The sequence below is a fragment of the Symsagittifera roscoffensis genome, unplaced genomic scaffold (assembly GCF_963678635.1).
Source record: "Symsagittifera roscoffensis unplaced genomic scaffold, txSymRosc1.1 SCAFFOLD_150, whole genome shotgun sequence".
NCBI classification, from domain to species: domain Eukaryota; kingdom Metazoa; phylum Xenacoelomorpha; order Acoela; family Convolutidae; genus Symsagittifera; species Symsagittifera roscoffensis.
Genome location: NW_026971385.1, coordinates 25,290 through 50,578, shown reverse-complemented (window position 1 = coordinate 50,578; position 25,289 = coordinate 25,290).

Here is a 25,289-nt window from a genome sequence, read left to right as displayed (position 1 = left end):
GGTGCGAGCTCGTTTGTTCGCCAGGGAAATGGATCAGTTTACCCATTAAGAGAGGAAAGTGGTCTTTTTTTATGGGACACTTTTGTAGGAAACGACGAGTGTTATATAGTAAGCACATTGAAAAAGTGGCATTGCAGGATGGTCATAAAAACTACAAAGATTTGAGTCATTTGGAGCAACATGTTGAAGGCATGAAGTTTAGTGATTTTAAAATTGAGGTTTGTGAAACTTGTGAGTTGAATAGAGCAAAAAAGAAGCCAGTCCCGAAAGATTCTTATACCAGGGCAACCAGGACTCTAGATTTTGTTCACACAGAAATTTTAGATCCTATTGACCCGCTAGCTGAAGATGGACATAGATATGCTATAGGTTTTGTGGACAGTTTTTCTAGATATCTGAAAATATATTTCATGAAGACGAGAGATGAGGCAACAGAAAAGTTGGAAAGGTTCATTGCAGACATAGGAGTCCCTCAGACTTTAGTTTAAGACGACGCAGGAGAGTGCTTTGGTCAATATTTTATGCGAGTTTGTAGGAAACAAAAAAAACGATGGAAACATCGGCTCCTTATACCCCTCAAGAGAACGGAAAGATAGAAAGGTTGTGGGGAACAATTACACCAATGGCTCGCTGCATGATTTTTGATGCGAATTTATTGAAAACTTATTGGCATTATGCTGTTAATATGGCTGCTAATCTCAAAAAGATGTGCTTTCATTCTGCTATAGGCAAAACACCCTACGATTCAATGTATGGAGAAAAACCCAACCTTAATTTTGTGAAAACTTTTGGTTGTGTAGCGTATAGTTTTGTGGAAAAACAGTTTCGGAAAAAACTAGACAAAAACTCTAGAAGGGGACATTGGAAAATAGTAAAGCTTATCTGATAGGAAATGAGATTGAAGGAAAACTCAAATGCAAAAGTCGAGAAACGTTAGTTTTGACGAATCTAAGTTCTACTTTGAGAAAAAGATAGAAAGTGACGAAGGAGAAAGAGTAGGTCAGGTAGTTTTTTTTGGAGAAGTTCTCGAAAATATACCGAAAAGTGCCAAGGAAGCTTTAGCAGACCCTGACTGGCAAGAAGCAATGAAAAAAGAGTTTGGGAACTAGTCAGAAATAGAGGAGAGAAGCCTATAGGCAGCAGATGGCATTTTGCTTTGAAGTACGGACCTAATGGTGATATTTCCAGGTTTAAGGCTAGGTTTGTTGCTAAAGGCTTTAGCCAAGTTGAGGGAAGGGATTTTCATGAAACGTATTCGCCTACAGCCAAGATGTCGACCATAAGAAAAGTCCTGAGCTTAGCAGTTCAAAATAGGTATCAGTTGAGACAGTTAGACAATAAAACTGCATAATTGAATGCCAAACTAGATGAAGAAATTCTTATGAAGCAAGCTGAAGTGTTCGAGAAGTTTGATGAAGAAGGAAAACCTTTAGTTTGTCTTCTGAAGAAAAGTCTTTATGGACTGAAGCAGTCCGGTAGAAACTGGCATAGGACTCTAAAAAGCTATCTTGAGGAATTAGGTTTTGAAAATTCAGTTTTTGATGAGTGCTTGTTTGATAGGAGGATTGAGTCAGAAATAGACGGTTTAATTTGCTTGTGGGTCGATGATATAGTGGTTTGTGGAGCAGACAAAAATTTCTGTAGCTGGTTTTAAAGCAATACCTCTGAAAAATTTGAGATAAGCGAGATAAGTGATCTTAAATGGTTCTTAGGAATAAAAATTGATTACTCAGGAAACGAAATTAGGATAAGCCAGGAGAAAAATGTTGAAAAATTGATATTAAGATTTAGGATGACCGAAGCAAAGCCGATAACTACCCGGTGAAAACGAAAAATTGACAAAAGAAGATTGTCCTTTAGAAGGTAGCATAGAACAAGAAAATATGAAAAAATATGACTATCGAGGACTTGTTGGTTGTCTAAATTACCAGCTTTATCAAGTAGACCCGACATTTGCTTTGCAACAAATCTTCTAAGTTCATTTGTGGAAAACCCAGGTGAAAAGCATTGGAAAGCCGGAAAAAATTGCCTTAGATATCTGCTAGGAACGAAAAGTTTACCTTTAGTATACAGGAGGGATAAGGCCTTGAATCTTGTTAGCTATTCAGATGCGGACTGGGCTGGAAATATAGACAATAGGAGAAGTACCTCAGGATATTGGTTTAAACTCAGTGACAACTCAGGTGTAATCAGTTGGTCTAGCAGACTTCAGCGTTGTGTATCAACTTCAACAGCCGAAGCAGAACACAATATTGTGGTCGAAACAGTGAAGGAAGGAATTCATTTACAGGGCATACTTAGCGACTTAGGCATATTTTGTAAAAGGCTTTTAGAAGTTTTCGTTGATAACCAAGCTTGTATTGCCCTTAGTAAACACTCAATGAACCACGGCAAGACGAAGCATTTTGCCATAAAACAACACTTCCTTCGAGAGTTAGTTGAACAGAAGAAGATGAAATTAACCTTTTTTACCAACAGCAAACATGCCTGCAGACGCATTGACGAAAAACTTGGGAAAGTGCAAAACTGCATTTTTCCGAGACATTCTACTAGGAACCACCTAATTTAAAAGGCGGGGTAATGGTGATTTTTCCTAACTGATCTGGAATTGATCTTTCTTATTCAGTTCAAAATGAAAGATCACTTCCCGATTTTTGTTAAAATTAGCTGGTGAAACATGACCTTTAGTCATTGGTTCGAGCAACTTTGTGCGGGTGATTTACCATATATATTTGATCTGATTTGCTACTGGAATTATCACTCAAATCTCATTAATTCATTCCTCATTAATCAACAGTTTGTCGCTGCAATAACCTTGATAATGATCAACCGGGTTGAGCTCACTTTAAAAATTATCCGTAAAAAAGTGAAAAAACAAACAGCGATCGCCATTGATCAATTTCTGTTGTTCAATGCCACAAAAACTAAGTTTGCTGATTTTGAGCAATGAAACAGCAATAAAAAACCTATCATGTTGAGTTAAAATATCCAACTACCGGGGTTCGAGCCCGCAATCATCTATTTTGTAGTCATTTATACCTCTGCTATACCTACAATCAAGTTAAAGGGCTTATCAATTCACTCTCTCATTTGAAAGCTGCTAGAATAAGTTAAATTTTTTAAAAGTTTTAGCGTTGATTTTCTCAGGAATCATTACTGAAATATCAATAAAATATCGCAAGTTTAGCTATGCAAAAAATTCTGAACTAAACATTAATCAGCACTAGAAAAATATCAGCGCTGGATTTTACAGAAAATGCAATAACTAACAGCGGAGCTTCAACTCGGGCAATGTTTTAGACTGTTTTGCTTGTTCGTCTTCTTGTTGATCATCAGAAGTGTTTCTCGGTCTCTTTTTAGAACCATTGGCTTTATGTGCTCAAGTTTGGCCGACAGTTGCATTACAATTTTTCAGACAATGTGTTTAAACTAACAGTCGCATTGTCAATTTTCGGCTGTCTACTTTATCATATTCTACAGGACGGTTCGACCGACTACAGTTTTCACTTAACTGGATTAGGTTTCTGACATCACCGATCTTTCAATATAAGTTTTAGCTCCTGGCCGTAATCACAAATCGGGCGACTACAATATTGAACGACTATGATTTTCACTTAACTGGATTACATTTTTTTCACATCATCGAACTTTCAATGTAAATTTTAGCTCCCGGCCGTAATCACAAACAGCCAAGAGTAATTCAAATTTCAGTAACAAAAAAATGAGAGCCCAATCGAGATACGTGAAAATTGATTCCGCTAAAATTTTAGTTAAGTCATTCTAAAATAGCGCAAAAAAAACATTTTTTTTTGTTTACCAAGCCCATTTTTACAAATGGCTCTGCAACATTTTACTTTTCTTTAGGCTTGTAAAAGCTGTTAAAAGAGCGGAAAACCGAAAAGGACTTGAATTCTTCAGCCCAGATAATGTTCGTTTTGATAATGAGAAAAAAAAATGATGTGTTTTAGTTCAATCAATTTTTTAGCAATGTTGGATTTGCACTTTTTGTTAGTAAATACTAACCTCTGATGGGACACTGAATGTTTTTTTCATAGCGTTGGTCATTTTTTCAAGGGAAACAATGTAAAAAAGAGCTTAGTGAGGAAAGTTTTTTGAAAGACCTTAGAACAGTTCGTCCTCCATGATGCGTCTACTATCGTTTTGGTTTTGAAATCCAAAAAGTGTCATAATTTTTAATATCGAATACTAATAACCAACTAAAAAATTTTCAGGGGAATTATAAGCTTGCATTTGTATTTATGAAGTAGGTTGTATTGAAGGAAGTTTGATCTTGATGAATGATGTCTAAATGTGGCGCTTTTGTATTCAAAACAACTCATGTTCCACTCAGCTTGCCCGGTGTGTTCGCTGGTCATCATCTGTCAAGTTTTGGGTGTCGCAAAAACAAACCTATTTCCAAGCTAGAACCACCTAGCCTACTCTGTGTTTTCGCTGGTCACCACCAGTCAACCTTCCCTTTTCCCAGAAAAAAAATCAACTTCGAAGCTATTTCACTTAGCTTGCCTCCTGCTTTCGCAAGTCATCGTCGCAAACTTTGTGTTTTTACCAGAAACACGTCATGTTGAAATCTACTTCGCTTAATTTTTCCCGTGAATTCGATGGCAGTTCTCTGTTTTCCTTCGTGTTTCTAGCTTGCCTCGTGTTTGTGCTGGTCAATATCCGCCATCCTTTTGGTTTCCCGGAAAAAAATCAACTTTGAACCTAGTTTTCCGTGGGTTTTAGCTTGCCTTGTGATGTTGGCATTCTATTTCCTCCTGTGACTTCCGCTGCATAATTGCTTCTGGTGGAACCAGTCTGCGATGGTTCTTCTCGTGATTATAGGGACAAATTACAGCAGTGACTACTGGTTTTTCCGTGTCGTCTGCTGCATATTTGCTTCTTGTTGAACCAGTCCCCACTGGTTCTCCGCTTCGGGCCTTTCGGGACAAATTGATGCTAGATCTCCTTAAACCATTCGCCCATAGTTCTCATTTTGGTGTCTTTCGGGACAAGTCCGTGATAACAGTCACTAGCACCTTATCTACTGTCCTCTGTGGAACAGTTTTTTCTACTAACCAATAATATCATGTTCGCATAGTGCACTTGTTGACGTTTCCAAGCTAGTCGGCCATAAAATTCAATATCACTTCTTCAACAAAAAGCATCAGCTACTCAAACGGGTTTTATACACAGATGTCTTGTCCCTGGTCATCAACCGGTTCTTCTTCTGGTTCCAAAAATGCTACCCATAGCTGAAAACGAATTCTGCCTATTTGAACCCAATTGTTTACGGTTCGTCTTCCAAAAATAGAGGTTGAATAATTACCCAAATCCAGCAACTGGACTTGAAATCCCAATTTATTTTGCCCTAAAATGGCTTATTCGTCAACAGAATTTCATATATTGTTCCATTGTTTTTCTCCGCAGAAGCAACAGATTTGCAAAAAAGGTTTTGCTATGAAGAGGAATAATTGATACGAAGAAGAACCTTCTTACGAAGGAAAAATATTAGCGTTTCGAAGAGAATCAAAAAGTTCGAAAAAACTTCAAATTCGCGAGGCAATGACGATTGTTTGACGTCAGCAGCACTAAAATTGACTCAAACCATCAGAAGTCATTGTCATGGCATCAACATTAACTGTTTTAAGCTTCAACATGTTTTAAACATCTACACTGGCTACAAAAATATCATTAGCTAGTACCTCGTACAACGCTAGAAATGACTAACAGCGGTGAAACAATGGGATGAAAACAGCAACTAAGCTTCACACTGACCCGTTTGATGTTGATTCCTACCGTTTTGCTGCAAATATTAGTTTCTATTTTGACAAGAAACGAACGTAAAACTTGTTATTCTCAGACAATAGATACGGTCTACTATTCGATCACTATTGAACAAGTGGTAAGCAAATGTAAATTCGAGGAGCCGGATTTTCTCACAAGTAGTGTAAACTCAGAAAAAGTATGCCTCTATATTTTAAGTGTTTCAAGCTTCTGGTAACCCGATCATAGAAGTTTGGATAGGAGATCCAATGGAAATGCCAAATATTTGATCGAAAATTCAGGTATTAGCTCCATCCAGTACAACCAAGTACTTGCCGTACCTACTTGATCACTTGGAAACACAAAAATCAGTCTCAGCTTGCATCAAAGAACTCGAGATTTCACTACGTTACGGTTAAAGCGCAATCAATTCTCTCCAGCGCCGAAAAAAGAAAAAAAAACACGAGTTAAAGTAACTGATCTGTTTGCCTTAAAAGTACTTCATAACTGATAATCATCGGAAGTATTTGACCTTTTGAAGTTTTGTACTCTTAGAAATTTTGTACACTCAAATTTTGAAACTTTGAGATTTTTTTTCTGATGATTATCAGTTAGGGGAAAGTTTTCAACGATTGCTTATCATTTCATCGTCTAATATGCTTTTTAGAGTTTAATTTGATTTTTTACAATAAGCTCAGTTCCAATTCGTTCGCGAATGAGCTTTCAAACCGAGAATGCTAGAGAAAGTTTACTATTTTTCACCAATCTTTAAAAAAAAAAAGGTTTTGAAAAGTAAAATTGCCTATGAAAAGTAAAACTGCCCATGTTTTTATAAATCATCCAAAATCTTTTTAAAATTATTTCACCATCTTTGTTTTGTTCTTCAATATTCTTTGGGTTTTCTCTTTGGTATCATTCAAGTTTTTTCAGCAAAAACATTCTATGACAGCCAATTTTTTCTTTAAGATTCAACCGAATTTCGTTAGGATTTTTCAAAGATATCAAAAAAAAATATGAACTTACTTCTAAAACAAAACAGTGTTTATTAACTGGCGAAGATAAAATCGTTCTATCGTTGCGCTGTAGTTTATTTTGGGCTCTGATAAATGCTGGACGATTCATACAATCTTGAATGGAAAAAAAACTTCCGTTCCAACTGACAAAACTGGCGAAGATGCGGCTATGTTTTATATTTTGATCAGTAGAAAGCAGCCAAGAGTATCTGATGATAAAAAATCTCGAGCAATAAAAACGAGATTCATTGAAATAATTCTAACATCAAGTTGAGTGGAAACATCCCATAGCAGAAGAAACAAATCGTAACTTGGTCAAAACGTAAGGATAACAGAATCCTATGATTGAACAACTAAGGCAGTCAAAGAATTTTTTTGAGTATGGGCTACGCTACGTGAACGTTTAGATATTTGCAATCAAAATCAACAGTTGTTCAACCGGCTTCCGAAATAGAAACTTTATTCAGTAATGGTCAAAAGATTTGATATGTTTGCCTTCAAAGTACTTCATAACTGATAATCATCGGATGTTTTTGAACTTTTGAAGTTTTGTACTCATAGAAGTTTTGTACACTTAAATTTTGAAATTTTGAGTTTTTTTCTGATGATTATCAGTTAGGGGAAAGTTTTCAACGATTGCTCATCATTTCATCGTCTAATATGCATTTTATAGTTTAATTCGATTTTTTACAAGGAGCTCAGTTCCTATTTGTTCTGTGAATGAGTTTTCAAACCGAGAATGCTAGAGAAAGTTTACTATTTTTCACCAATCTTTAATAAAAGAAAATCAAAAATTGTTTTGAAAAGTAAAATTGCCTATGAAAAGTAAAACTGCCCATGTTTTTCTAAATCATCCAAAATCTTTTAAAATTATTTTACCATCTTTGTTTTGTTCTTCAAAATTCTTTGGATTTTCTCTTTGGTATCATTCAAGTTTCTTCAGCAAAAACGTTCTATGACAGCCAATTTTTTCCTTAGGATTTAACCGAATTTCGTTAGGATTTTTCAAAGATATCAAAAAAAACTATGAACTTGGTTCTAGAACAAAAACAGTGGTTATTAACTGACGACGATAAAATCATTCTACCGTTGCGCTGTAGTTTTTTTTCGGGCTCTGATAAATGCTGGACGATTCATACAATCCTGAATGGAAAAAAACCTTCCGTTCCAACTGACAAAAACTGGCGTCTTCGATTAAGAAGACGCGGCTATGGTTTTATAATTTGGTCAGTAGAAAGCAGCCAAGAGTATCTGATGATAAAAAATCTCGAGCAATAAAAACGAGATTCATTGAAATAATTCTCACATCAAATTGAGTGGAAACATCCCATAGCAGAAGAAACAAATCTTAACTTGCTCCTATCGTAAGGATAACAGAATCCTATGGTTGAAGAACTACGTCAGTCAAAGAATTTTTTTGAGTATGGGCTACGCTACGTGAACGTTTAGATAATCGCAATCAAAATCAACAGTTGTTCAACCGGCTTCCGAAAATGAAACTTTTTTGAGTAATGGTCAAAAGATTTGATATGATATTTTTTTCTTTGTTTTTGTGATCGTTTTGAAAGATGAAAAGTTTTGTTTGAAGCACTGAGTTTCTCTACTTCAGATAAGGCTCCCTGAAAAAAATCTGCAGTGAAAAATATATCAGATGACGATAAAAAACTTTGAAAAAACTTTGCCAAAATGATGCCACTATAATGGATAAAGTGATTCCAATTCGGAGAAAAATTTTCAGTTATGATAGTAAGATGAATTATTTTCACAATGACTAAATTTCTTTAGCACTCGAAAAAATCCGTTTCCAACTCACGTAGTTTCAAAAAAGATAATTTTTTGTCCATAGAAGCCCCCGAATTTCTACTTTCACTTCGTATCACTGCAGGGGCGGATTTAGAGGTGATTCGACCCTCTGCCTACCCAAAGGGACTCTTTTTGTACTATTTTTAGAAGACATGGCGCCTGGGGGTGTTTGTAGCGCGCGCCGAAAAAACTGCGGTTTTTATGCGAAACGTTTCAAATGTGCCTAAAAACTCTTTTTTGGCCTGTTTTTCAACATTATTCCTGTGCCAGAGAAATATAGGTCAAAGCAAGGTCTTTCTGCCGTTTTAAGTGAGCTCGGAAAATCAATTTGGTCGACTTAAGAAAAATCGACAAAATTTTTGACACTTTCGAGAAAATCCAAGATTAGCCACTGCATCACTGAAAAACTGAGTTTATGTGTTTGATAAAAAATCCAGGAACAGCAGTTTTTCTTGTTTTCATCAAATTTGGCAGATTTCTGTAAAAATTTTTAAGTATTGCGGCCTCGAGGTAATTAAAATAATCAACGTGAAAAGCTCAGTTCAGATCAGCAACAATTTAGGACACCGATATGAAGCATTATAATAGCAATTAAATCCAAGAACAAAAACAACAAACTTGGGAAATTGGAGCATCACTTACAAATGCGACGAACCAATATAATTATCATCGAGTATGATCGATGTAAATCTTTCCTATCGATTATAATGGATTTAATTGCTTGGAAAAATAGTAACCCAATAAACTGTTTATGATTGTGGTTTTTATAGTGGCAGGCAGAGAAAAGCCAAAAACATCGATTATAACCACGCCATGAGCTTATAATTGACAGATAATAGATAAAAATTGAAGAATTTTGTCGCGGTAGTTTAAGATTACGATGTAACAAATAATACTTTTAACCAGAATCACTATGAAAAACCTAAAAGGCAATGAAATGCTCCACTAAATTTTACTGAACTATTTTAAAAGCTCATACTTTTTTTTCTATACAAAAACTAGCTAAGCGATGAATTATGTGCTCCCTCCAGATCAAATCTATTTATTTTGCTCTATTAAAATTGCAAAAACACAAAGAAATATTTTAAGAGTGGATTCTCGTTTGCGCAAAAGAAATAGAAGTATAAAATGCTGCGCTACTTTCTTGGCTCTAGTACAATTGTTGCTCTAATCCAATTTCTTTTTGTATATTTAAGATTTCAACGTGCGCCGGTGAGCAAGAAAATGAACAAACTTCATTTGGCCATACGAAATGTGCACAATTTACACAGGGAAAATGCTGATTTGAAAACTTTGAGCCACGTTGACGATTTAGGTAAGTCAACAGAACAGCTAAGGCTTGTAGAGAAAATCAATTGAATTTAGTGGAAAGAGCTGGAGGTGTGCTGGAAAGCTAAGGCAAAGATAAGGCTTGTAGAGAAAATCAATTGTATTTAGTGGAAAGAGCTGGAGGTGTGCTGCAAAATGCTCTCAGAAAAGCTTTTTTTCGGACATGTGCAGATGAGAAGATAGATCCAATTCTTCAACAAATTGGTGTAATTTTTGGTTTTTTTCCAATAAATTGTTTGGTAGTTAAATAAAACGGGGCTCTTAGGTTACAAAAAAACACACACACATTCATAAACGCACGTTAATAAAAAACGGACACATGAATAAGGCTTTTAGAACAATTGACACTTGGAACGCAAACTTACACACCACTGGATATGAAATCTGAAATAAAATTTCAGCTTATGCACTTGCTATTCCATTAGTCACATTTTCTCTATTTAATTGAAATGACTGAAGGCGTCAAGCCTTAAGAAAAGTGACTAAAGGTCAGCTATTGTCAACCGTTTACACGAATCCTTCTTTAAAGGGCAAACAATTTCGATAGACATAAAAAAATACTAATGTTTTTGTAATGGAAACTGTAATGAAAACTTGTCGAACCACTTTTGTGACCAAAAGATAAGCTTTCGTGGAGTCTCAGTTCGAGAACCTCGTTTTCGTTTTTAGGTAGGAAATGTACAGGATGGATATTGATTATAGTTTTTTCCGCCGCTGAAGTTAACTGAAGACCACAAAAACATATTCGGATCAAATTAAAATTGTCCAAATATTCCATAGAGTCTTTTTTCAGTTCGTTACTTGTCAGGCTTATAAATGCATGATTCCATTTTTCTCGATTTTTGTGAACAAATTTTATCTTCGTGATTTTTATACCTTGCTGCAAAGTACGAATGAAACACAACTTAACTATTTCAAGTAAAAATATAGCTTCTGGAAACGCAGCAATGTTGTCTGAAATCACTGGCGACATTGCAGTTGCACATGTTGAGGCAGTTGTGGAGGGATGGTACAGTTCCAGAGCCAATTATCAGTTTCCAGGTGGCAATGATTAGTTTGATGCCTGTCATCCCAATAAAAGTGTAGATGAATATGGTTCGTTTACCCAGGTAAATTTCATCAAAAATTATACCAAAATAAGGAAAAGATTTGTCTAGGGCCAGGAATTTTGTCTGAAAATTATTCGTCGGAGATTTTAACAATATCAGGCCTAAGTGTCGAGGCCAAAAACACAATGCACCGAATAGGCAAGTGAGTGTATGTTGGTTTCTGTGAGAACGATCAAAGAAAAACAATCAAAGAACTAAAAGCGCGTCCTAGGGCGGAATCCGATAACAAAGTACACATCTTGGCTTTGCGCCCCAAGATGTTTTGTTGTTTACTGGTTATTCTGGAAAAAGAAATCTATTAGCATTTGAATTAAATTTGTTACACTTTACTTTTTGTTTCTCAGAAGTGTATCAACTTAAACTCTTTTTCTGAAAGTATTAGAAATCGAGCAGTTTAAAAGATTTCATTTAGGGCAAGCAATACCCTCTTTTCTTTGCACTTCAACTTTGAATGTTGAAGTTTTAAATTAGTGTAATAATGTTTGCTTTTTTATCATATTTTTCCGACTCTTCTTTTATTCATTTCAAAAAATCAAAAAAGTTATTTTTTTTTGCTTACTTTTACAGAAGAGTTTTTTTTGTGCCCAGAAAGGTTCTGAATTTCGCTATATTGTTTTAAAGAGCTATGAACGTGGAGAATATTCTTATTTAGGTCGTGGTGTTAAAAAAACTCAAAACTTAATTGTTCTAAAAAAGTTTTTTTTTTCGCGGTTTGACTTTTAAGTTCATACATTTCTTTTCGACAGTTTAAAGGAACCCAAACTTCAATATCGAACATAAAAATTGGAAATGACAAAAAAATGTTTATCTACTTCTAACTTTTGAAGTGCAACTCATCTTAAGATTTCCCAGTGGAGTCAAAAATTACCTATTGATCAAGTTTTCTCGATTTGGCTTGACTTCATCAAAAAATGTCAACAAAAAACAATTCTGGAAACTCAAGGAGCTCTAAAGCCATATGTTTTTCAATTTTAAAACGAAAACTGAAAATTTAAAAAAAAACTTTATCACAGTCTTCATTTTTTTCCTTGCGAGTTTCCAAGTTTCCAAGACTCTTTCGCAAGTTTTTTTTTTTTTTTTCAATGGAAATTTGCATCAGTATTGATTTCGAAATTTTATTGAGTCGATATTTTATTTCAGCTTTCAAAGCACTTAACGGTCCTAAAAGTAATAGTTTCAGCTAATTTTCGGTTTTCAACGCAAGTTTTCAGATTTTTCTATAGCGTTAAATTATTTACCCACCAATATATACGCTTCACACGAAAAAACTCAAAACACGAATAGTTTTTGTACAAGTTCTTAATACTATACTTTTACAATCACTCAACTTGGAGATCAAACTTAATTTTTCTCATTCCTAGTAAACATCATGTTTCTTACCAGGTTTTTATGAATCATATAACTTGTTGTTTAATAATAGTTTTAAGGTTTTTAAATTTTTTAAAGTGATTTTAAAAAATTTCCACGAAACTCTGCCATGCTTTATGAACCTCACCTTTATTAGGCGCATATTTTTTTGTGTAAGTGTGCCTGTGGAAACTGATACAAGCAATAAAACGTGTAAGAATTCAACCACTACCTCGTCCTATTAAAGTTGTGCAAAATCTTTAAAGAAACACATCGTAACTCAAATTTTGTCGAAAGTAACCAAAACATCAATTCAAATTTAGCTTGTAAAGGATTTCGCATCATTATTAAACCCCTAATTTGTGAAATTAAGGTTAAAGAAAAAAAAATGATATAACAATTGATTAACGAAAAATGATTATGGTATTTTTTGACAAAATTTAAAATGTTTCTCTAAACAAATAAAAAACCTATGTAACATGAATACCCGATTCAACTCTTATTAAAAAACGTGAAGTGTTTATCTTTTTCATGCTTCTAACTTAACTACAAATGTTTTGTTTTTAAAATTTTCGCTACCTTCAAAAAAATAGTTCTCGACTTTGTTTCACTTCTTGAACTGGGCGCATGTGATAGGTTTCAATAAAATTATCATCAAAACTAAATTTTGTTTATGTTAACACTTTAGGCAGGGCGCTCAACATGCTCTGGACCTAAATTTTTATACAGAAATGTATGATCATTGTTTTGTTAAACTTTATTTTTTTGATGAGAAAACTACAAGACTCTTGTAGTCCTACAAGAAATTGATTCAATCGTCTTTCCAAGAGTATTAAAAACATTTGATTGTTTTTCAACATCGATCGGTTTGAGTGTCGTTAAAAATTCTTTGCTGTATTTCATCTTTGGGCAAACATCATGATATATTGATCCTTTTTAAATTAAATTGATTGAATTGCAAGTTGAATAACTAAATCAGTAATTTTTTTCAACTTTTTTTTCCAGAAAATGGATAGTTCTGCTTTCGTTTCAATAGTTTTATGGTATGGCGAAAATTTGGACGGCACTAATATTTTGGGCTTTTATGTACTTTCATCCAACTTTTCAATATACTTTTTCTTCCATTTGAGTTTTTTTTTTGAATTGTTTTTGTGGCTAAACACGAGATGTTACTGTGATATGGAGAAAAAAATATTCCCCACTATGTTTGATCATCATAATAACTGTTTTTTGCACTCTGATGAAAACAGAATAACTTTTAAACCCTCAAACTGCAAAGTTAAATGAGTGAAAAAATGTAAATGAGTGTTTTTTAAATTTGAAAAATGGTTCCTTTATTTTAATCGAATGTATTATTTTTTGATAGCCAAGAGTTTTTAGCAATCTATTTCCTAAATTATTGGGGGTAGAGAAGGAAATAAATGTTTCAATATTCTTCTTTTGACAACTTGTGGAATTCAAAACTCCCAGATGAATTACAAGAAAACAGCTTTTCTCATTTGCCTTTTTAATGGAAAATGACAGTCATGTTGTTCTTTTTCCTGATGTTCAAATGTTTCTATAACTACTCAAAACAAATGTTTTGCTTTTCAAAGCTTTTAAAAGTTCTCAGTTGTAAAAATCTTGAGATTTTAACATCATAACCAGCCTTATTTCTTAAGGCAGGTTCAAACATTTTAAGGTCTCAGAATCGGAACGTACAAATTGCGAGCACTCGTCAGCATTTTGACTTGATTAGGTCTTTTTTTCAATTAAAGAATTCGTCGATACGAAGAAGAAGAATCATATTAACTCCGGGTAAAATAATTTTGCGGTTTATTATTCAGATGATGTGGCAAAACAGTACTCATATTGGTTGCGAAACAACCTCCGAAACACACTGTGGCTCCTTTTTCCTGCTTTGTTTGTACGAACCAGAAGCTAATGCACCGGGACAAGCTTTAATGACAGATTGGAACTTCGAAGCAATTCGAAAGTGGGGCGAAGATCTTGTGACTTGCAATCCGTGCGTGCGTTTTCATCAAGGTTTTCCCGAAATGAGTTGTTTTTTTTTTTGTTTCAAAATTTTAAAAAAAGGGACACAAGCTGATATCTGAGCTCGGATTTGAAAGAAATGCTTTTAGAGAGATGAACATAGAGATTATTTTTGAATGGGTGCTGGCCATTTTTTTGCAGAGTTTGTTCAATCTCAAATTTAAAATTTTGAGTTTTGATTTTTGACATTCAGTTTTTTTTTCCTTCAAAGACAAATATATGGCAAATAATGCTATCGAAAAATTCTAAAATGCTATCGAGAAATTCTAAAATTAAAAGAAACGTGGTTGAATTTTTATTTTGAAAAAGAAAAAAAATGATCTATTGAACCAGTCTCCAAAATTGGTTTTCCTGTTTTCATTAATCTTGTCCAATTGCCAGCGGGCAAGCAATAACAACCAGGTATGATAAGCAAAATGTCACCTATAATGGCTTCACTCCGAAACCCGGTGGCGACCGATCACAGTTTTGTTGGTAGTTTTTTGTAACAATTTTGCACTGTTATGACAACCAAAAACTTTGCTGCTATCGATTGACGCGCTGAAAAATTTCCCCAAATTACCAATTTCAATTATTACCCTAATTTATTACAGCAAGTTGTCATAAATAAATGATGATCACTACTCTCTTCAAAAAACTAAAAACATGAAGAAAAATGTTATCAGTTCTTAAAATTGCGTTAGTGCCCTCACAATTAGAAATAGACCAAAGCATTCTTCAATACGGCAAGTGAAAGAGCGATCGTGGGCTCAATTCCTAATAGACTTTTGAAATTGTAATTATTTACAGAATTTCTTTGATATGTTTCATCTTTTTGCTTAGGGACCTAGAAGCACGAATCAACAATTACACTCAGCAGATAATGAAATTATCCACAATTTTAGTCTTTGCTGTGAAGCTACCAGATATTTGAAGTTTAATGAAATGGCTTAAAATTGACAATTGTACAATTTCGTTTTCAGTTTATTTAAATCAAACCCGACATCGAGCAACCGTTTAAACTAATCATACCGGTAATCGATCCAATTTGTTTAAAAACAAGTTTGAATTAAAAGTTAATTTTCTGGATACTTGAAAAGCTTGAACTAATAACCGTTAGGAGTTGTTTGCTGGTTATCAGTCAAAAGGTGGGAAATCGTTTGGTTGATCATTGAACCGTTTTTTTTAAAAACAAACGAGTGCTCCAGAGTGTCAGTGTCCTAGTTTTTTTTAATCAATGTTTTAATTGGATGTGCATTGAATGAACCTGAAAAGAATTAGATTTTTACTACCAATTGTCTGAGTCTAAGTTCAAAAGTTTTTTTCTTGTCTTAAATCCTGGGTTGAGCATAAAATTTTAAAGAGCATCATTTTAGAATTGTTTACTATCAAGGAACGGATTAAAGTGTCTGATACACTTCGTGCTTTTTTTCGTTTTCTTTATAAAGAAAAAGTCTCAAAATTGTCAAATAAGTGCAGATGTTCATTCACACAAATTATTGTATTCATGAATTCACTTGTCCCTTTTTACTTAATTTTTAAAAAAGCTTACGATAGTTTTTCTGAAGAAATGAACGTGCTTTCAAGTATTGTTAGATGAGAGTGTTTTTTTATGAACAGCTTTTTGAAGGCTTTATGCACCTGATCAAATAAAATTAACTCAACTATTCATTCAATGGAAAATTTTAGCCGCTTAAAACATATTTTGGTTTAATTCTGCTTTATTTTCAAATTTGGTTTTCTGCCACCAACTTGTTTCATGGAAAAACTGTTTAAGCAATTGAAAACAAAAGGATTCTTTGAATCATCAAAAAACTTTCCGTGCGTAATTTTTGTTGTTAATTTGGTAAATTGTTTCAAATTTTTCCTCCTTTTTTTAAGTTATCTTTGTGTCAAATTTTTGTGTTTAGGCTTCTCAAATGAAATTTGGAGTCGTGCTCATCACGCAATGGTGACAAGGCAGGAAAAACATTTAAGTGATGACTAAATCAAAAAATTTCCGTGAAGTTTAGTGGAAACATTTTAATTTTTTCGATTTTCGAAAATAAAAAAGACATTTTATTCAAGTTTTTGAAATTTTTTGGTTATTTTTAATTTATATTCAGTTTGCAGTTTTGCCGTTTCTACAAGCTGAAAATTGCTATTTTCTGTCTCAAAACAGCTTTTTTTCTTTCTTTGTAGATTTTTAATTATTTGCGAACCGAAAAAAAATGTTTAAAGCCATTTCTTACCATAGACTTTACAAATAAAATTACCCTGTTTTTAGGTTATTAAAATGAAAAACCAAGAAATGAATGCAAAAATTACAAAAACTGCAGATAACACATTTGGGGCTTGCTAATAAGATGTATTCTAAAATTTTTCCATATGGTTGAAGTGTAAACCTTTTGCCATGTACAGTTTGAGAATAAAAAACGAATGAGATTCCGATGTACACATTGGACATCTTTGGGGTGTGTGTAAAGGCGCCAGGAAAGCTGAAACTCTTTTGAGTTGTACGTCAAATGAGAACTTTTGAGCTTTTTAGGGCGAGCTGGTGCAAGTTATCCTTGCGGTTGAGTCACCTGACTTGATTTAAAACATTGAATAAAATTCACGGTTCTGAAATATAAAAAAAATTTGCATTCAAACATTACTTAATCTTTTTTATCACAATAAAATCCAGTAGAATTATATTATTTTCACTTGTTGTAGAAGTATACAATGTACCTTATCGAAGGATTAGTTTTTGCTGAAAAAGAATAGTTTTAAAAACCCCAAGGGTGGAGTTGATTGGGCAAACACGGCCACGCCACCCCTGGAATCCCCTCGGAAAGACTTGGAACTACCCTTGACTAGGGAAAACTCCAATATGGGAATGATCCTCTTGAGTGCCAAAGAAAGTAAGAAGAATGTCTTCGAGGGCAATAAATGGATGTTCCTGGATACTCTGGACGAGAAAGCGTGGCGAGAAATCTTGAGTGAGTTTAATCAGAAAGCGAAAACCGAAGCTACGCTGGAGAGCTTCAAAGAAGAGTTATGGGACACAGTGGTGAAATTCGGGGAACCAGTTTTGTTGGGCACCGGACTGGCCGAAAAGGCGAGAAAGGAGTTGTTGAGCAGGATGATCAAGCTGAGGGAAACGGAGCAGAAGACCAGAGATGATGAATGTAAAGACAGCTCTACTCTGAAACAAAAAACTGACGATAAAGTAATAAAGGTTGAGAGGGAGGATAAGGGTAACACTAGTAATATGATTGAAAATTAATATCCTTAAGGCTCGAGAAGGGGGAGGCAAGAGTTGGAAGGGTTGGAACGGCACAAGGAGGTTGAATCGGTGTTGAATGTGGCGACGCTCCCAAGTAAAGGTGTGAGTTCCAGAAAGAGGAAAAGGGAGGTAGAACAGTTGAGTAGTACCTCGGCGGACGCGGTCTCTGAGAAGAATTTGAGGGAGACGGCTCCCATGATTTCAGCGCGATGGAAGACAGCGGCCTACAAGGGCAGCTCCGAACCAAAGAAAGCTGACCGAGGTGTTGAAAGAGATGGAGGCCTCGACGAGTCTGGCAACGGAAGAAGACTTCAGACTTCAGAAGGCGAGCACGAAAAGTGGTCCGACGAGTGGACAAACTTGGGAGGTGGACGTTGGCAAAGAATGGATCTCGAGCGAGCACCAGGCTATTGGGAAACAAGTGGCCAGCGATTCTATTGAGAAGAGTGCGATGAGGAATACCGCTCGAGCTTGGTGGATGGCTCTGGAGACAATGAAGGAGCTGGAGGACTGCCTGAAAGAACTCGATCGTGGAGAGTCCCGCAAGCGTCGCAATTGGGCTAACCAACAAAAAGCCGAGATTAACAAGTTAAAACTGGGGAGCCAGCTGAAACGAACTTGGCAAAACTTACTGCAGGGTTAATTCGAAGAGGCGATGAGAACACCCTCGTCCGCGTTGCCATTGATGGCAAATCTCTTCGTTAGAACAGCGGGACAGCTGATGTTCGCATGGAGCTTGTTGGGAATAGAACTGGAGATGTTGACCTCACACGACAAGTTGAAACTGGGCAGCAAGAATCTAGAGGTCTACCAAATGCTGGTGCAGCATATTGCCAGGGATAATTCCGGTTTGAGTCTGGCAAGGAGGAAAGATGCTACTTGTTTCTTGAGGTGGATAATGTCCGTAATGACCGACAGTACCGTCCAAGCGTGTCAGCAGAGAGCAGTGGGAAGTAGGACAAAGGAACGGAGAATCTCCACGGTCATCTGGAACGTATACCAGTGTACTGGGATCGAGAAGGAGGATGGCTCCAGGCAATCTCTAGAGAATCATGGGAAACTTGATGAAATACGAAGATTCTACAACAAGAAATTCAAAGAGGGACATTATGTGCATCGTAGCTTGGCCTCGGCGAAGGTTACTCGAGACCCAACAAACGGAGAGAATACCAATATGTATCTGGAGTAATGGGGATAGCGTACAACCCTTTCTTGGATTCAGAGGCCGAGAGCGCTCACAGGAATCACGAAGTGACGTAGCTGTTAAAGTTTTGGACAGAGAAGATAATCGAGATTGATTCAATGGAAAGGCAAAAACCGAGCCAAGGCCCGATACTTGAGAGAATGCAAAGTTGATAAGCGTACCACGCTCGAATAAAAGAGTGGAATTGAAGGTGGGGAATGGAAATGGAATGCTGATTACGAATTTAGGAAGGGTTTGGAAAATGCTGAGACCTTCCTAGTGCCCACATCCCCACGCAAGCTTGATTGAAGAGGTCACGGAGCGAGTGAGGCCAACGCCGACGAAGGATGAAGTTTTGGAAACTCTGAATCTATTACACAAACTGATCGTACCTACCTCAGAGTAAAGAGTCGCGTGAGGCAATGAGTAAGCTAGGGTCAGTGAAGAAGTTGGAACCCGGTAGATGTCCTGACTTGACGTGTGGAGGCGGAGAGCACACTCGTGATGGACGATCAAGTGTCAGAGTGCTGTCTTTTCAGAGAGAAGACCTAGTCGCTTGGTTTGGCGACGTAACAGAAAGAGAGAAGAGTGAATTGCAGATAGTGGCTGAATGTTACACGAACACTACGGTGACTATAGCAACGGCACTGGGGTTCTTCTCAAGGATGTGCAGTTTAAAATCACTGGAGATGCTGGAGTCTGAGCACCATTTGGTGACAGCATTGAGCGTAGAGTCATGGCCTGAGGCGTTGCAAACAACCCAGAAGCATATCAGAGGGTGGAAGGTTGGTCTTGAGCCCTCTCGGTACCCAAGTGCGTACGGCTGGCTCGAATGTCGCACCATTCACACAGATTGTTGAGGAAGATCCTGGGGACTGTACCAAGGGAACAAAGAGATGACTTGAGTGAAATCTGGAGAGAAGAACTCTTCAGTTTGAAGGGCGAGAACACGAGTGACTTCGAGAGACAGAACACAATCGAAAAGCCGATGAATAGTGCCGATGAACACACGAGAAGATGATGGAAGTGGAAACTCTACTGGACGCTTCGGGAGAGCGCAAGCTCCGGAGCATGGATATCACGCATGGGGAATGCGCATGCCATTGTCTTGCACAGACGGTGTGGTATCCGGAGCACCCAAACCTCAGCTTGGTATGGGACGTTGAAGAGATTCGGTCGATCGAGTTACCCGATAATCGTCAGATGGTGACCCTCCTGGTCTTGAGCACAATGTTGGCGTTGCGATGGATCGAAGAGAATGTGACGAAGTATCGGGAGTCGAAGACAACGACAGCGGAGTCGATACACGCTATTGACTATAGCAGAAGACTTGAGATGTTTGAGACTGCATGCAAACTGTTCGCTATACCGATGGAGGTCAGGCACGTATGGAGCCACATAAGGTTTTTCCCGTGGTTTCGAGCAACATTGACATCTTGGCTATATGCGGTGACGAAGGATCATTTGAAGAAGCATCAGAAAAATTATCGGCAGTTACTGGCGGATATAGGACGGGAAGCCTTCATGAGATCTTTGCTTACCCACCGAAATGCGATTACGACGGGTTGGAAGAGAGTTGGGAGGGTGTCTAGAGATAACACCAAGGCAAGGGAGTCAATATCGGAAGAGGACTTGGCAAAAAACGTGAGCCTGAGTCTTCACTACTCCTTTTGCTTGAGCAGGGAATCGAAAGTGAAGGGATTGTCAAACCAGGCAAAAAGGTTGCAAGAGCAGAGGGAGTGGATGCGATCCTACGAACAACTAAAAGCGTGGGAAGAGATCGTAATCAGCTCCGATGATGAGGAATCGCTGCTGAGGCAGATCACGGTATCAAACACATCAGGGCCTAGCATCTCAAAGGCGCCTAGAACACGAAATGAGCAAGGAGCTCAATGGAGGATTTTTGAGTCCTGAGACGGAAGAAACGGGCCCGAGTGTGAACTCGGATGAAATCTGAGGTCACGAAAAAAAAAATTTTAACGAAACGAAATATTGTTATTAATTTGATATAGCTATTATATGCTGCATGACAATTTTCTGATTGAGGAAGACAAAAGAAACTTTAATCATTAGCTTGGAAAGGGGAAACTCAAGGTGCAGGTGGATGCAGTTTTTGATTGTTGTTTAGCTATAGTGTGACAATTTCGCATGGTTGAGAATTTTGGGTTGTAGATAAAGTTAGGTCTGCTGCAAATATCTGTGAATGACCACTGGTACTGTATCTTGAGCAACACTCAACATTCTGGGGATTCACTGGCAGACGGCAACACGCGATGAGGACATCGATCTCGAGTCCGGGGAGTATGTGCCAGTCGGTGATATTTGGAAGTTTGACCTTCAGCAATACGAACAACGTGATTTTGGATAAAATGAAATTTTTTCAAAAATGTGAATTGAGCATGTCATGCTCAACTTTCTCACCTCAACTAAAAATCTCAGAAAAATAAGATCAGAACAATCAAACTATGTAACATTCGCCCGGAAGATACATATCGACGGAAGACAAAACTAAGTCTTAAGACGACTGGCTAACGTCTAAACAGAGCTTTGCATGCTTTTCACCGTCTCTACCAAGCCAGTACTTTCGGTGGTCTTTTCCAACATCGGGTCGACAAAAACGTTACTGCTTTCGGATTCGGTCAAAACACTCAAATTAACTAGATTACATGCAGAAATAGTGAGCTCATGGCTGGGTCTCAGTATCCTCAGACCACGAGGTCACTCCTAAAAACAGGGCTACTACTTATTGAATTATTATTGTTTTTGTTCAGTAGATAAAAATCATCATCTCCATCGAAGATGGATCAACCCTTTCCCCCAACTCCTAGCTTCTCATCCTTATCAAAATGAATCTAGTTGTCAATTAAATTCAATTCAGGACATGACAAGAAGCTAAAATTTTATTTAAAAGGATAAAAGCTTCAGTTCCGAAACCCTTCCGGATTCTTGAATCCACTGAATCAAGCTCGCTAATCTCGACTTCTTCTTAATCCGGAAGGCTGTCCTCCACCCTTCACCGTTGTCTGCAACAGCCTTGCAACTATTGTATCGACACAATAGTTGCAACTCGGAGTGTTCACTGCTATTCCTGCAATCTGCTATTGTTTTTTCTCACAATTTTCGTACTTATCGTCCGCGCAACTAATGTTGTTCTGTTGTTTTCTAGCTTTTCTGCCAAAATGGCCGTTTCTGACGTTTCTCAGAAATGTTACGTAATCAATTCGAAAATTTAAAAATCAGCACTTTCCGAATCCTTTAACCTTCACGTTTTGTTCAATCGTTCAAATAACGTTCTTAATTCTCAATTATCACCAATCCGGAAGGCTCGCTGCTAAAAATTCGAATTCTGCAGAGATTGCATTTTGGCCATTCTGGTCGAATGTCACATACTCCCCGGACAGTCCGGTCAATGTCCTCATTGAATCACGCAATGTTCGTAAAATAGATACAGTGTCATCGAACAGAATTTACAAAATGCACGAAATTACTTTTATCCACGTCACATCGACTCACTGCAGAACATAAATGGCATCATACTACATCACTATAGCCTTCAAATTCTTTCATCAATCTGCACATCGAGGATATGACCTAAGATAAAACATATTTTCTGACTTCCAGTGTCAATGTCCCGATTAAAACTTTTTCTCTTAGATTTAAAAGGTGTTGGCTTGCAGGACAGTCCTGCCAACCAACAAGCTAAAATTATCCTATTATGCTTCTCCCTTCGGAAATCTTGCTTGTTATTGTCCTGAATACTAAAACTAAGAAACTCTGTGGTTAGAAAGAACAATGAAACAATCTCCTTCTTCGAGAGATTACTCAAGCCTTCCATGTCACCACAAAGTGATCAGTCCTCCTAGCTGATTAAAAACAGTCATGCAGGCTGGAATATTTTAATATACTCTTTCACTTAAGCCTTTCTAAATAAATAGTAAGTGAGTGTCTCTAAAGCCACTCAACTAAAATCAAATTGCAAATTTATAAATGCAACAATTTCAAAACTCAACTAAATGTTTCAGTTTTCAATTACAACTTGGTTGCTTGGTTTCTCACTTGAGTATTTCACACACATAAAACAATTCTGAGTTTTAACTTTTCCTTCATTACTCCTTTGTTCTCTTCTATTTTCGTCGTTTAGAAGTTCTAAAACTTCTAAATTATTCTAATTTCATCTCCTTTTACATCTTGTTTTTCGGTCATTCATCAATGTTCCATTTCTTCCTCCTGTGATACTGACTCTGCACTCTCAGTCTCCGTATCTTGTAACACATCATTAGCTATCCTGACGCTACTGGAAGCCGTCCTCCAACACTTCTGCTCTTCTACCCTCTGTTTGCAGCAAGGTAGCGGATCCACGTTAGATTCTCTGTTCCTGCAGAAGCTGTTGTGGAGACACAACGTCACATTTCTCTCCAAATCTTCTTTCAGCATCTCTGCTTTCTCCTTTCCACTACGTTCACTCGTCCTGGAAATTCTTTTCACAGCGGTTGTCACTGCATTCCGATGAGTCACGAGAGCTCGCTTAAAAGCTCCTGCTCCAATGTCCAGCTGATATTCACTGTACACTCTGCCATGCTTCGACATATGCTTTTTCGCATACTTGTACAACCATGCAGTCATGTTAGTTCTGAACCATGGCATCAATCGTTTTCTTGCCCATATCTTCTTCACTTCCATCGGAATGTTTAGAACTTTGCACATTGTCTCAAAAAGATCTAAATCTTTTAGACAATCTAACTTCCGCAACTGTTCTCTCGTCGGTGCCTCCTGCCTGTTATTTTCTCTCACATGAGCTTCCAGCCATCGTATCGCCATCATAACTCCCACTATCACTATTGTTACGGGCTGTGATGAATCTGGTAAACCCATGAAGAGCAGCTCTTCAGAGACCCAGATCAACATCAGATTACTACGCTTGGGATACCACCAGGTCTGCAGCAAGCAGTGGCAAGGAAACTCGTCATGTGTCAACATGATGCTCCTCCAATTACGTTTTCCCGAAGCTTCCAGTAACGGTTCCACTTCCATCATCACTCGGTGGACTTCATCATTCTCATCTACTGCATTGTAATCTGTGACAGTTGATCCTCTCTGTTTCTGGCTCTCGAAGTCACTGAAGTTCCCGCTCACATATCCCATGAACTTCTTTCCTAGTATTGACTCCAATTCTTCTTTGGTTCTCTCTGGAACTGCTGAGAACATCTTGCATAGCAACTCGTATGACTTCTCGGACATTCTCGCCAGTCTCACACACTTCAGCACTGAGAAGGCTTGATCCACAATCGTTCTTGTACTCTTCACGTCCACAGCTACGAAATGTACAGGGTATCTGCTCTTGCACATTGGAGCCAACGTTGAACCCACCAAATATCGTGCTCCTGATGGTCTACAATAAGTCTCACTGTGTCTAATGTTCATTTCCGTCTCGATTGCTTCCCTCCATTTTCCTATGTATTTCTGCTCAGTCTGCAGGACTCCTGGGAACATTTCTACACTGATGGCTGTGACCATCTCATGTTTCTGTTCTAGATTCAATAGTGACTCTAAGGAACCAAACATGCTGTAGAATCCTAGTGCAGTCACTAGATTCACATCGGTTCCTCCATGGCAATCTGCTATCAGTTCCGTTTCTGTTCTTGCTTTCATCACTACGTTTCCAAACAATACCGTCAATTGCTTGTGTTGTTTCTCCAGGGTCTTCACACAGTCCAGACCTCCACAAACGTGACCCTCCAGTCCACAGACTTCCGCCAGACAGCTACCAGGTTTGACCCAGTCTTCTGGTCCCCAGCCAGGCAACTTCACTTTATCTTCTCCGTTGCTCTTAGAGGCCGTTATCATCACATTATATATGATGTTGAGGTCACGCAGGTTACAGTCTGCATTCAGTTCCCTCTGTACGCCTTGTGTCGCCCGTAATATTGAGTCAGCGTTTGGACTAGGACACCATGATGGCCTCATCAATTCCCACACTGCCATCAAGCTCGTTCTCAGTAATTCATCTGAGAATCCCAACCCAAACTCCACTCTTTTGTCGGATTTTGGTACTGAAGGTGCGGTCACCTCTTCCTCCAAGACCAGTCCCAATTTGGCCTGTGGATTGTTAACGCTCTTAATCGTTACCATTCTGGGCGTCCAGAACCTTACAAACACCGCCTGCTCATAATCGAAGAAGCAATCGCGTATGTCTTCACTCAGGAAAGGATTGTACGCTATCCCTATGATCCCGGATACGTAGCTATACGATTTCTTCTTGATCGGTCCACAGTATTCACTGGATTTCGGCAATGCTCCCATAGATTCTTTAGTAAGTCTCAGCTCCTTGTTTGAGAACCTCCTGATTTCGTCTATCTTTTTCATGGGTTCTAATTCCTCGGGTTCTTTCATGTTCACCCTCATCGGTTTACTTTGCTGCATATTCAGCAGTGCTAGCAAGAATAAGGCTTTTGCTCGCTCATCGCCTTCCTTCAACATTTTAA